Genomic DNA, 12,341 nt, shown 5'->3' with positions numbered 1-12,341 from the left:
CCTTAGATATTGATGGTCATATTAACAATTTGGCGATTTAAATAGGAGTTGAGAAAAATACAGATCATTTCATTTATTGAAGTTTCCTATATATTAAAATATTTCGGGGCTTTCGCATATCCCGCCAGCGGCTCACTAAGATACAGACTTTTACGTAGTTTAAAGCTGTGGACCTTTTGCTGGGGCAGACTCTCAGCTAGCTTCTAACATAGCCTGATTTCCCGATCTGGGTCCCCCACGTGGCTAACCCTCCGCTCTTCCCTTCCATCTTCTTCCTTTCTGGGTCTCCTTCAATCTCTCCCCTTTGTTTCATCCTTCTCGCCTCTCTCTGCCTGCCCGGAAGTGCCACCCCCATACATCCTGTCTCAACTCTGAGAGGTCAGCTCTTGATTACAAACAGCCAGCAGTAAGACAATACCAGAACACCTCTTAGGTTCCTTTGGGCAACGAACCATGCCTGACCTTCATGTTTTGGGGCAGATGTGAAAGGACAGCCACAACTAAGAAGCCGGTGATGGGCCCTAGAAATGACAATACAAAAACCCTGCGCTTAGCTCCCTGCCATTACAGAATTAACAACTGAGAATACAGAGACACGCCTTCATACAATTGGAGGGAGGTCTCCCCAATATTAAAGTAAAATAGCAAAAAGAATTTTGAATATGATAAAGAAAATAGAGTTCCCTGTGGGGCGGAGGCTTGGGTGTGTCTATGGAGAAGCTCTATAAATGTTATCAAAACTCATACATATTTGAACATGTAAAAATTAAATGTCGGAGAAATATGGGTCACTGTAAAATCATGGTACATTAATAACAGGCAAACGCCTTTAATAGGCTAAAATGCAATGCAGTAAAGCTATGGCATCCAACCACAGGATAGCAGAGAACACTTTGGTAACATGGCAGTACCAAAGGTGTGGTATGGTCATGGATTAGCACTGGATGAAGCGGTTTTTCATTTTTGAATTCTGTCAACTCAAAACCGCACCATGTCCGTACCAACCTAACCTTTTATGTAAAGTTTGGAGAGCTCATCAATTTGTTGCGACCCTAAGGTGACATGGTCCTTGCCTCCCATAAACTTGGATGGCGGCATTCTTTATAAAGAGCTTCCGTACGTTTTAGAGAGGAAATTAATAATACGAGGCAGTCTGTAGGAGAGCCTCACCTGGCCTCCTGCCCACTCAAAGACCCCAGACCCCTCAGCTCCTTGTTGTGACTAAAACAAATCACAGAGCTTTAACATTTACTAAGCAGGAGGTGACAGGTCCTTCCCATCTCTTTCTATTCATGGCTTCAAATTAATAATTAGTCCTTTGAAAAATGAGCCAATCTGTCTCCTGGAAGGGGAGAAACCCCCCAGCCAAGCCAATTAGCATCTTGGTTCAGGCTGCCTTGGGAATTTAATGTAGTTTCATGGCCCATTTAAGGTCTCAGAATATTGTTGTGTCCTGAAGAGGAAAGTCATGATTGTTAATTGGGAGGAGGGCCCTGGGGATGCGTATGCTGGGGATGCTCCACTGGAGTGGCTGGTGACGACCCTGGGGCCGGCAGTCTTTGTGAAGGCCACATGCTTGCTCTTTTCTTTCCCCAGGACTTAGCAGCTGGCCCTGGGTAGGGTCGGCCTTAACCACCAGCAGAGGGAGTGGCCACTGCCCCAAATAGCTACACACTTGAGCAGGTCTTTTGTTTGCTCAGAAGACATTCAACTGCCCCTTGCCAGTTGGCCTCCACACAAAGGAGGGTAGTGGCCCTGGGCAGGGCCAGCCTGTCTGTGCAGCATATTGTGAGGAGTGGAGACTGCACACCAACAGCTTGTCAGTTGCCCCTTCCGAGGATGTGTGCAGAGACTGAAGGGAAAGGGTGAGGGAAGTGTGCGGGGAGTCGGAACCCAATCAGACAATTTAATTAGAGAGATGGAAAGAACTGTAAGATTATGATAGCGAGACTCTTGGGGAAATGGGGGAGGATCTGGTTCTTTCTTTGTCAGGAACTACCCGTGCCTGATGATAAAGATTTTTTTCTTAATTTTTTTTTTTTTAATGGAGACAGGGTCTCATGCATTCTAGGCTAGCCTTCAAATCACTAATAGTGAAGGGCAGCCTTAAATTTCTGTTTTTTCTGCCTCCATCTTTCAGGTAATGCCAGCACAATTGCACCCGATTCAGGATTCTCTCTTAAGTAAATTTCAGTGACTCCTGAATTTAACAATGCCTGCTGGGAAAAAAATAGGTCAAGTCATTCTGACTTTAAAAATCTGCTTCTTGGGCTGGAGAGATGGCTCAGTGTACAAAGTACTTTCCGGGCAAACATGCGGACCCACGTTTGATTTCCATAACCCATGTAAAAAGCTGGGAGTAATGACGGGTCCCTGAGGCTTGCTGAAGGGCCAGCTACTCTTAGCTAAGTCAATGGGCTCTGGGCCAGTGAGATACCCTACCTCAAAGCAAACAAACAGAAACCAAGGGGGATGGCACTACAGGAATGATACCTGAGGGTGACTCTTCTGACGTCCATCCAATACACACACGTGACACATGTGCACCTACACACACAAAAAGTTTTGAAAAGTTTGCTTCTGTTCTCACAAGTGCTTGCCAGAAACAGAACTTAGAAAAAACATCGGAAATGAGGACAAGAAGAACATGGCCCAGTGCTGTCTTTCCAAATCCATGTCATTACCACCACCCACCCAGCCACATACAAGAGCCCAGGGCACAGTCATTGCAAGGGACCCGAGGCTAGAATTAGGTAACCAGGCAGTCTGCAGTCCAGTCTGGCTGATCTCCAGGTTGGTTCTGGGTGCCACCTTCCTCTCCCCTGTCACAACTGTCGCTGACACTCATGCCTTGCTCTGTAGGTGTTGGCTCTCAGGGTCCTCTCTGCCACTTGCAGCCATGACTCTTGAGTGTCCTCTGAATGGTAGGGATAACACCCATGCTTCAGGATGATGAGCTGGGTTGTCCCTGGCTTTAGACTTTGCTTTAAACACTTGACCCTCACAGCACCTCGCATGGGACTGGCAACCTGGGTGCACAGTGTGCAGAGTTCCGTGATCCCCACAGTCAGTGAGTAGGGAAAAGTCCTTCAGAAAGTCAGCACAGCGCAGCACAGCACAGCACAGCACAGCACAGCACAGCACAGCGCAGCACAGCACAGGGGGACAGTATCACAGAAACAGTTTGAGATCCAAACAGAGCAGGAAAAAAATAGCCGCTGTGGTGAAATTTGGGATCAGAAATGTCTTTCGGGAAGGGACATTCAATAGGGGAGAATAAAAACAAGGTGCTGTGACCAGAGTTATGGTGACAGGCAGAAGTGGGGACAGAGGCCTTGTTCGTCGGTCCATTGGGCCTCTGATGGGGTCCAGCTGTGCTTACAATGCTGACATAGTGACATATATAAAGACTGATTGGGGTAAGGACTCAACGTGGAGCCTGAGAAGGTAACACCCTTGTCTGGAGTTCAGGAGCAGCCACCACCAGAGAGTTCCGAAGTATAAATTTTGGAGGCACAAGGAAAGTGAGCAGGGAGCTGGCTTCCTGACCATGAAGGCCCCACCTTGTATCACTCTGACTTCCCTAGGTGGCTTCCATTTTCAAGGGCTGAAGCTCACAGTTGACATCTGGCCTGGACTGTAGAGCCACAAGAGCTGCATTGCTGGTGACAAAGCAAGCTTGGGAGGTTTGGAGGCGAGATGAAACGAGAGGGAGATGTGAAGAGGCCCAGGAAAGAAAAGGTAAGGACCTCCATGCTGTCTATCCTGGGGAATGCCAAGGCTCTTCCCTGCAGTCGTCCTGGACATTGGCGATATCCATGAGGGTGTAAACCTGGGACCCCAGTGAAGGAATACACGCCATGCTGATTCCACAGAGATGGTCGGTTTGGTCTGATTGTGACAGACCACCCTTTCTTAGTTAGGGTTTCTATTGCTATAATTGAAATACCACAACGAAAAAGCAAGTTGGAGAGGAAAGGGCCCAAGAGTTTACCCACTATTTCCCTATGTTCTTGCACACTCTTGGGTTACTGTAATATAACACACAAACACACAAATAAAGACATTTTTCCTTTGGGAAAATGTTAATCCCAAAGATGCAAGGAGAAAGACCACTAATCCAAATCACCATGGCTAAATTAATTCAAGCAAGTTTTTTGTGTGTATGAACACGGGTTATCTCTCCCTAAAGACAGATGCTAGAGATCAGCCTTGGATGTGAAAAAGACAAAGTTTTTATAGCTCAGGGATAAGAAGTTTCAAAATAGAGGGTTTGGCAGGCAAAATGGGCAGGGTTACAGGAACAGAACATAACACAACAAGTTAGTCATAACTGCAGCCTCTGAAACAAAGGAGGCAAATGGTGCCATGGTTGCCATGGTTACCATTTCTGAAACAGGCAGTACAGAGCCATTTTTAGTTAAGGTTACAGATGGGCTATGGTCCAATCCTTTGAGAAGTATACTTCATGATAAACAGGAATGAAGCTAGTTTGTCATTTCTATTAGAGGACTTTTAAATCCAAGATGAAGGCAGGCTGGGTCTTCATTCTACCCTTGTTTTATGTGTCCCTCTCAAGTCCTTGGTTGGGTCTTAGCGTTCTTTATCTACAGGGAAACAGCATTTGAAATTTATCAAAAGATGCATGGCCCATTCATAAAGTATACCTGTTTGGTTAGCATATATAGAACAAATATTTTAAGGCTGCATAATACTGGTATGCTAGGAGGTCTGATAGGTGGCCTTTGTGCTCCCTTTGCCAAGGAGTTTCCTTTGAAGCTATTCTTCTAGCCTTCTGTTAAGGATAAGGGGCAACTTATTACTCCACTTCCTGCTGAAATTAGGATGCTGTCATGGGGCCCAGGAAGGCTGGAATGTTCACCAGAGGCTGGGAGGGGATTAGGGCAGTGGGATATTCATCTTCTAATGAATCTGGTTTGCCGCCGACCCATCTGAAGAGAAGAGGAAGGATCAGTCACATCGATTGGGCTGCCCTACATCACAAGTACAGAGATTTCTGGTTTCGTAGGACCACTGGGGCTGGTAGTACTGCACCTCTGGAGCAGTTTGAAGTCTGCTGCTGATTTCTAGTCTGAGTGGATCTCTGCCGGAGCAGATACAGACTTGGGACAGAAGTTAAATAATGTGAACAAAGGTTTATGTTTAGAGTTTCTAGTTTCTAGAAACTAGACAGGAAAGCTTAGGCTGTTGATTGACAGGAGCACTTATATGGAGTCCATTTGACCTGTGAGAGGTGGATCTAAGTCGTAGGACTTCTTGGCTCCCTGAACCTTATATTACCATTGTCTGTAACGTGAATGAAATCCATGATGTAGAAAAAGAGGCAAAGAAGTGTAGGTAAAACAGCTGGAGTAGACTCATTCCTTCAAGTCAGGGCAAAAGCTATGGCTTTGCATTAAAAGCATGAACATATTTTTCTTTGTCCAGAGGAATGAATACACACACACACACACACACACACACACACACACACGTATATATGTATATATCAGAGGTGTTTTTAGTATGATGAGAAGCATCTTTAAGTTTATATTTAGAAGACAATAAGAGGAAATTGAAAATCTTGAGCTTATGACTAATGCTAGTAGTCAATGCTTTTACCAGATTATCAGAACTCCATTGATTACTGTTAAAACTCTGAACTTTTGAAATCTTAATATAACAATAGCATAGAGTACCTTGCATTTATACATTTTAAATCATATTTTTTAGACTCTTACAACTTATTTAGGCTTTTATATCCTCAGATGTTTATAATTAAATTATTTTTAGAATTTTATAATTTATAGAAAACTTTAACTTTTTTTTTATCCAATTATTTATCGTTAAATAGACATAAGTGGTTGATTGCTGAGAGAAGTCTTTGCAAAGAAAATTCTTTAAATAATAAAAGTTACATCTGAAACTTGTTTATCCTCTAATATGAAGCCCGTTAGTGAGAAAGCACTGCCTTTCTCGTCAGGTGACCTAATAGCTCCAGAAAAGTAAGGCCTGGTTTTTACATCTGAAATGCATTGACCAGGGAGCTGATAAATTGATGGATCTTCAGTGAGCTGTCAGACACCATCAGAGATCTGAGAAGGATAAATTATAGCAGGAAATATATGGTCTATCAGCTAAAATTGCGGACACGTACCAGCTACCTGGATGGTTGCCCTAGGCTCCTGGGGCCTTGAGGGCTTCTCTGGGGCAGGCACCAGCCTTCGGCTATCATACAGAACAGTACTCCATCTTTACCTGCCACTCAGAGCAGCACTGGCCTTCGGCTGCCAGACCCAGGTAGAGTTGGCAGTGCCCCATCTGTCTTCTTTGGAGACTTTAGAGTTGCTGCTAGAATCTGACATCTCTGTCAATCATAGAAGCTCTCTCTCTCTCTCTCTCTCTCTCTCTCTCTCTCTCTCTCTTCTTGAATATCGTTTCTTTTTATTTCCTGCTTCCATAGGGTGATACATAGTTGGAAATCTCAGCATTCTGGAGTCCGAGAGAGTAGTTTCTGAGTTTGAGGTCTCTGTTCTGCCCTGAAGCCTGTAGAATTCAGTAGTATCCTGGTTAGTAAATGTGAGAAATAATCTAGTACAGGGCAGACCATCCCATCCTAGTAGCTGCCTGCTCAAAACTTCATTTCCTGGTATTCTCCTACAGTTTTAGGACCTAGGAATAGCCTTGCTGCTGCTGCTGCTGCTGCTGCTGCTGCTGCTGCTGCTGCTGCTGCTGCTGCTTTTTCTTTTCTTGTTTAATTAGATATATCTCTTTATTTACATTTCAAATGTTATTCCCTTTCCTGGTTTCCTGTCCATAAGCCCCCATCCCCCCTCCCCATCCCAGACTTTCCCCCATCCATCCCCCTTACTGACCCCCACTGTATTCCCCTGCATTGGGGTTCATCCTTGGCAGGACCAAGGGCTTCCCCTTCCACTGGTGCCCCAACAAGGCTATTCTCTGCTACATATGCAGTTGGAGCCCTGAGTCAGTCCATGTATAGTCTTTGGTAGTGGTTTAGTCCCTGGAAGCTCTGGTTGGTTGGCATTGTTGTTCTTATGGGGTCTCAAGCTCCTTCAGCTCTTTCAATCCTTCCTCTAATTCCCCCAAGGGGTCCTGTTCTCAGTTCAGTGGTTTGTTGCCAGCATTGACCTCTGTATTGGACATGCTCTGGATGTGTCTTTCAGAGAGATCTATATCCAATCCTTTTTCAGCATGCATTTTTTTAGCTTCATCAATCTTATCTAGTTTGGTGGCTGTGTATATATGGGCCACATGCTCTAAACTTTGGGCAGGCTCTGAATGGCCATTCCTTGAGTCGCTGCTCTAAACTTTGATAGAAGCTCTTTCTACTAAACATTTTAAATACCATATTTTGCAAATCTCTGAAGAGTTTTGAGGGACCTCTATTAAGTATACGTGATTTTAAATAAGCTTTTCTTGTTTTTAGTACTTATCTTAGGTTTAGCTTTGAAAACACATAGGAGACTAAGCAGAGCTTTTACTTGTGAATCAATTATATTTGTACAGAATTTGATCATCTATCAGGTGACTATTAAGATTAGGATTCTACAGTTTTGCCCCTGTTAAGTTTAGCCTTTAAAAAAATTACAGTTCTTGAATTGAAGGTCTTTTAATATCAAAATAAAACTTCAAGTCATAAATACAGTCCATAGGAAAATTGCCAACTTCATTTTCCCGGTCCTCTCATAGTGCAGCATTGCAGAATATCACAGTTTCTTGTAGGCCCCTGTCTATCAAGATAGCTAAAGCTTAACAAAGTTAGCAAAGACACGAAGATTGCATATGCATTCTTTTTTTTTTTTATGTATATGAGTACACTGTTGCTGTCTTCAGACGCACCAGAAGAGGGCATCTGATCTCATTACAGATGGTTGTGAGCCCACATGTGGTTGCTGGGAACTGAACTCAGGACCTCTGGAAGAGCAGCCAGTGCTCTTAACCGCTGAGCCATCTCTCCAGCCCTACCAGTGCATTCTTAAGTCGGCTTCTGTTGGCCTGGACAGGCCTTAGGTAAGGAGACATGGCAGAGTCTCTTTGCAGATTGCTTAGGTCATTGTCTTGCTGTACCATGAGACAGGACCATCCTGGTCGCTGGTGTTTAGCAGTTGCGATCCTAACTTTAGTTGGCTGGCAACTACATGGAGTGTTTGGGATTCCAGTATAGCCTTGAGCCTTTCTCAGGGTAAGCTCTTAAGCATTTAATCCATTTAATCCATGTTCTCTAGAACAGTTAGCCAGAAGCAGAACTGCAGGAGTTAAAAAAAAGCAAGGTTAGTAAATTTGGATACTAGCCCAGAGCTATAGACATTGATGTATTCCGCCTTTGTTTTAAGATTACCTATATAACTTTCTAATTATTAACCCTGTGTTATAAATTTTAAGGCAACTTTTGTTACAGATTCTATAGCTTTTAAAAACATACCCAATAAGCTTATAAATCCCGAGGTATAGAAAGGTCATATACTAGTCTTACAAATCTTGAGATAAGGTTTGTATCTTAGCAAAACTTTTAGGCAGTTAAACCAATAGTTTAATTTTCTTAGCTGCTCTGCCTTGCTCCTTTTGCTTTCTGCAACAAGGTCAGGTGGCGTAGGACACACATAGGCTCACCTGACATAGGACAGAAACTCCCAGCTCCAGAACAAGCTTTCCAATACAGCAGAGTAGCATAAAACAATATTTCAACCATTACTCAGACCCAAAAGACCTTAGACTCCCTGCTAAACTGAATCCAGTGACCAGAAAGAAATTTTGAGCCTTGGCTACTGAAGCAGCCATGGCAAGTGGCAGTGGTGGATTTGGGCCTCGACAGGGTTGTGTGCGTGTGTGCTGTGTGTGTGTGTGTACGTGTGTGTGTATATGTGTGTACGTGTGTGTGTGTATGTACGTGTGTGTATGTGTGTGTACGTGTGTGTATGTGTATGTACGTGTGTGTACGTGTGTGTGTGTATGTGTGTGTACGTGTGTGTACATGTGTGTGTGTGTGTGTGTGTGTGTACACGAAGCCACCCAGGGCGGGAGGAGGAACCCACATTGCTCCATCCAGTGGTTTGGGCGAGGCAGCAGCTGGAGCTTGGTCTGGCTCCCAAGTCCACTTGCAACTGGAGAAGATTAATGGGGGCTCAGAAACACACAAGACATGGAGAAAGCACAAATGAGACCAATGCACAGAACACAGAAAGTACGGGAGGTAGAAACGGCCAAAAAAATGAGCAAACAAAACACACAAAGCCACACAACACCATCTTGGGGGCAACAACAACAATCGGGGTCATGCAGAGTCGATAGCTAAACCAAGTTTTTTTAAACAAATAGGAGGCTTCTTTTCAATCACCTCCCCATACAACTCAGGAACCCACCAGAGGCTTTCCTAAGTATCAGGTTTCCCTGGTTCAGTTAGGCCTGGCCTTTTAGGTTTCCATCTCAGCTCCTAGTAATACCTGATGTTGTGAGATAGGCCTATCCAATCTCTTGGCCCTTAGTATCATGCAAGGTCCTCAGGGTACCTCAGCTCTGTTATGTAGCCTAGGTGTTGAAATCCTACCAGTGGATACTCAGGGGCTAAGTCTTTCCAATTTCTGGATCCCCAGTTTCACAGGGCTCCCCAGGGCGGGTCAGGAAAAGGAACTGGTAATTAGCTGAACTCCCAAGTAACCAGAAAGAACCGGATGGGCCATGTGATGTCTTGCTTGTTGCTCTGGACAGGATGTTGGATCTTGTCAACCCCACCCTGTCGTATCCACTGTTCAGAATCCCACAGAATCAGAACCAGAACAGAACCAGAAGCCACAGAAAAAGTTAAGAAAGAGAAGAAAGACAAGGAGGAGGAAAGACAGAGAGAAACTTGAAAATACAGACATTAAAAACAAAGAAAATAAACAAAAAGCAAAATACCCCTACTACCCAGAGGCTATCACTTATATCTCAAGATATATGCTTACAAAAGAGTTAAAACACCGATAAAGGAGGGACTGTGGAGATGGCTCAGCAGCTCGAGTTTGCTGCACAAGGATGAGACCCTGGAGTTGGACTCTCCAGAACCTGTGTGAGTGCTGGGCAGTCATGGCTGCCATCTCTAATTATCATCCTCGGAAGGGAGAGCAAGGCCGGACCAGCCATGCTAGCCACATCAGCAAGCTCTGGGCTCAACTCAGAGTTCCTGCCTGAGTGAGTAAGGTGGAGAATGAGCAGGGTCATCAACCTCAGTCTCTACATAAAGTCACACATATGTGCGTATACGCTACACACATATGTGGAGCCACACATATGTGAACATGAATGTACACCCATGAACTACATACTAAGTACACAGGAAGAAAAATGTCAAATGATGCAAGGTGAAGAAGACAGTTAACAAATTGTCCCTACACTGTGATAATGAGTTATAAAATTGTACATGGACTGAAAAGTATTACTGTGTAAAGTACCAAGCTGGGCATGGTGGGGCACACATGTTAATCCCAGCAGGAAGCAGAGGTAGGTGGATTTCTGGGTCTTTGAAATCAGCCTGGTCTATATAGTTAGTTCCAGGACGGCTAAAGCTATGTAGGGAGGCCCTGTCTCAAAAACAACACACACACACACACACACACACACACACACACACACACACACACACACACACACACACACACAGAGAGAGAGAGAGAGAGAGAGAGAGAGAGAGAGAGAGAGAGAGAGAGAGAGAGAGAGAGAGAGAGAGAGAGAACATACCAAAACTGTTAACAGGGCTTATTGATGGTTCAAATGCTTATGAGAAACCGTTATTTTCTTATATTCTGCATTTTCCACAAGAGCAGGAAGTTCTATAGTCAGACATGAGGATCACTTTAGAAAGTAAACATGATTTTTAAAGGGGAGATGCAGTTGGAGTCCACATGGAATGGATGAGCATCTTATTTTGTGTCTGCTTATGATGTGGTTATGTTACGTTGTTTTGAGCTCTGCCCCTTACAGAGAAAGAATCAGATGGTAATTAGATTCTCTGACATTAACACATGACATTGCAGGGGTATGTATGCTTGGTGGTCAATTGATTGGCATGGGGATTATGCCATCGGGGGAATGAGTATGGAATTTGCTAGGTGCTTTGCTCTGGTAATCAGGACTTTATCTCTAATCTAAGAGAGAGGATTGAGTTCCTTAACAATGACCAGAAAATGCTTTTAGGACGATTCCTTTCCTAGCCAACAATTTCTTCAGCCTGCAGTAAACAAGTGGGTCACTCTGGCCAGGGGACACCTGCAAAGAGCTTTGGTGGCTACGTACTTTTGTCTTCAAAGCCAATGGAAGAATGTCATAGATCTATAAAGAAACTTTACCTGAAAGAGGAAAAAATGAGGAAGGGGTGGGTGCTGTTGTTCATGATGCGCTAGTGAGTTTCTCCGGTCCTAGTCCCTTTTGTGGGAATTTTAATTTTCCCCAAGTACTACTTGGTGACAAGACTCTCACCCGCCACCAGTGCATTCCTTACATTGTTTGAAATTTAGGTCTTTACACCAGACTCACCACCCTGGGTATATTGCAGCATCTCAATTCAATGGTAAAGTCTATCTGAAAGTATGTGGTTGGTTGGTTGAATTAGAAGGCAGGCACTGCCTATAGGCTTCCAGAGAGAAGGTGTCCTAGCCCTGAGGTCCTTTCTCTGGGGTTGCTTGAGAGCCCAGGACACATCTGTGGTGTCTTAGTTACTTTTCTGTTGCTGTGAAGAAACACCAAGACCAAATCAACTTACAAAAGAGAACATTTGATTAGGGCTTGCCTAAAACAGGTCCATCAACTAAGGACCAAACATTCAAACATAGGGGCTTAGGGTGGGGCATTCTCCTTTCAAGCCACCACACCTGGTTTCATGCCTCAATACTTACGAGTGTTGAAACTTGAAATAGAGTTGTCGTTTTCTGCAGTTCTTTTGGAGCCCAGTTCCTCAAGGCCAAGGGAATGATCGCAACATTGCACGAGACTCAAGGAATTTCAGATTGAAGGAAGAGACATCCTTCATGAAGATAGAATTTATGTCTACTAAAGACAGTCTATGTCTACTGAATATAAAGATCAGAGTCCAGCACATCATTGCCACTGAATAAATATTTGTTGACCAAATAGATCAGAAACTAAGTCTCACTCAGTACCATTTTGTCCAGTTAATTATGTGGCTCCTAGTACATAACATATTGTACATGGTTTATTCTTCCTTATTCCTTTTTGTTTATGTGTACATGTGTGTATCTGTGGGCACGTGTGGGCCTCTCTGCCCTCCTGGATTGGCTGATACAATCTATGAGGGCAGTGAAAGCAGAGATGTTGAAGAGGGGATT

This window comes from Rattus rattus, chromosome 5, assembly GCF_011064425.1.
Source record: "Rattus rattus isolate New Zealand chromosome 5, Rrattus_CSIRO_v1, whole genome shotgun sequence".
NCBI classification, from domain to species: domain Eukaryota; kingdom Metazoa; phylum Chordata; class Mammalia; order Rodentia; family Muridae; genus Rattus; species Rattus rattus.
Note: the sequence above shows the minus strand (reverse complement) of the source record.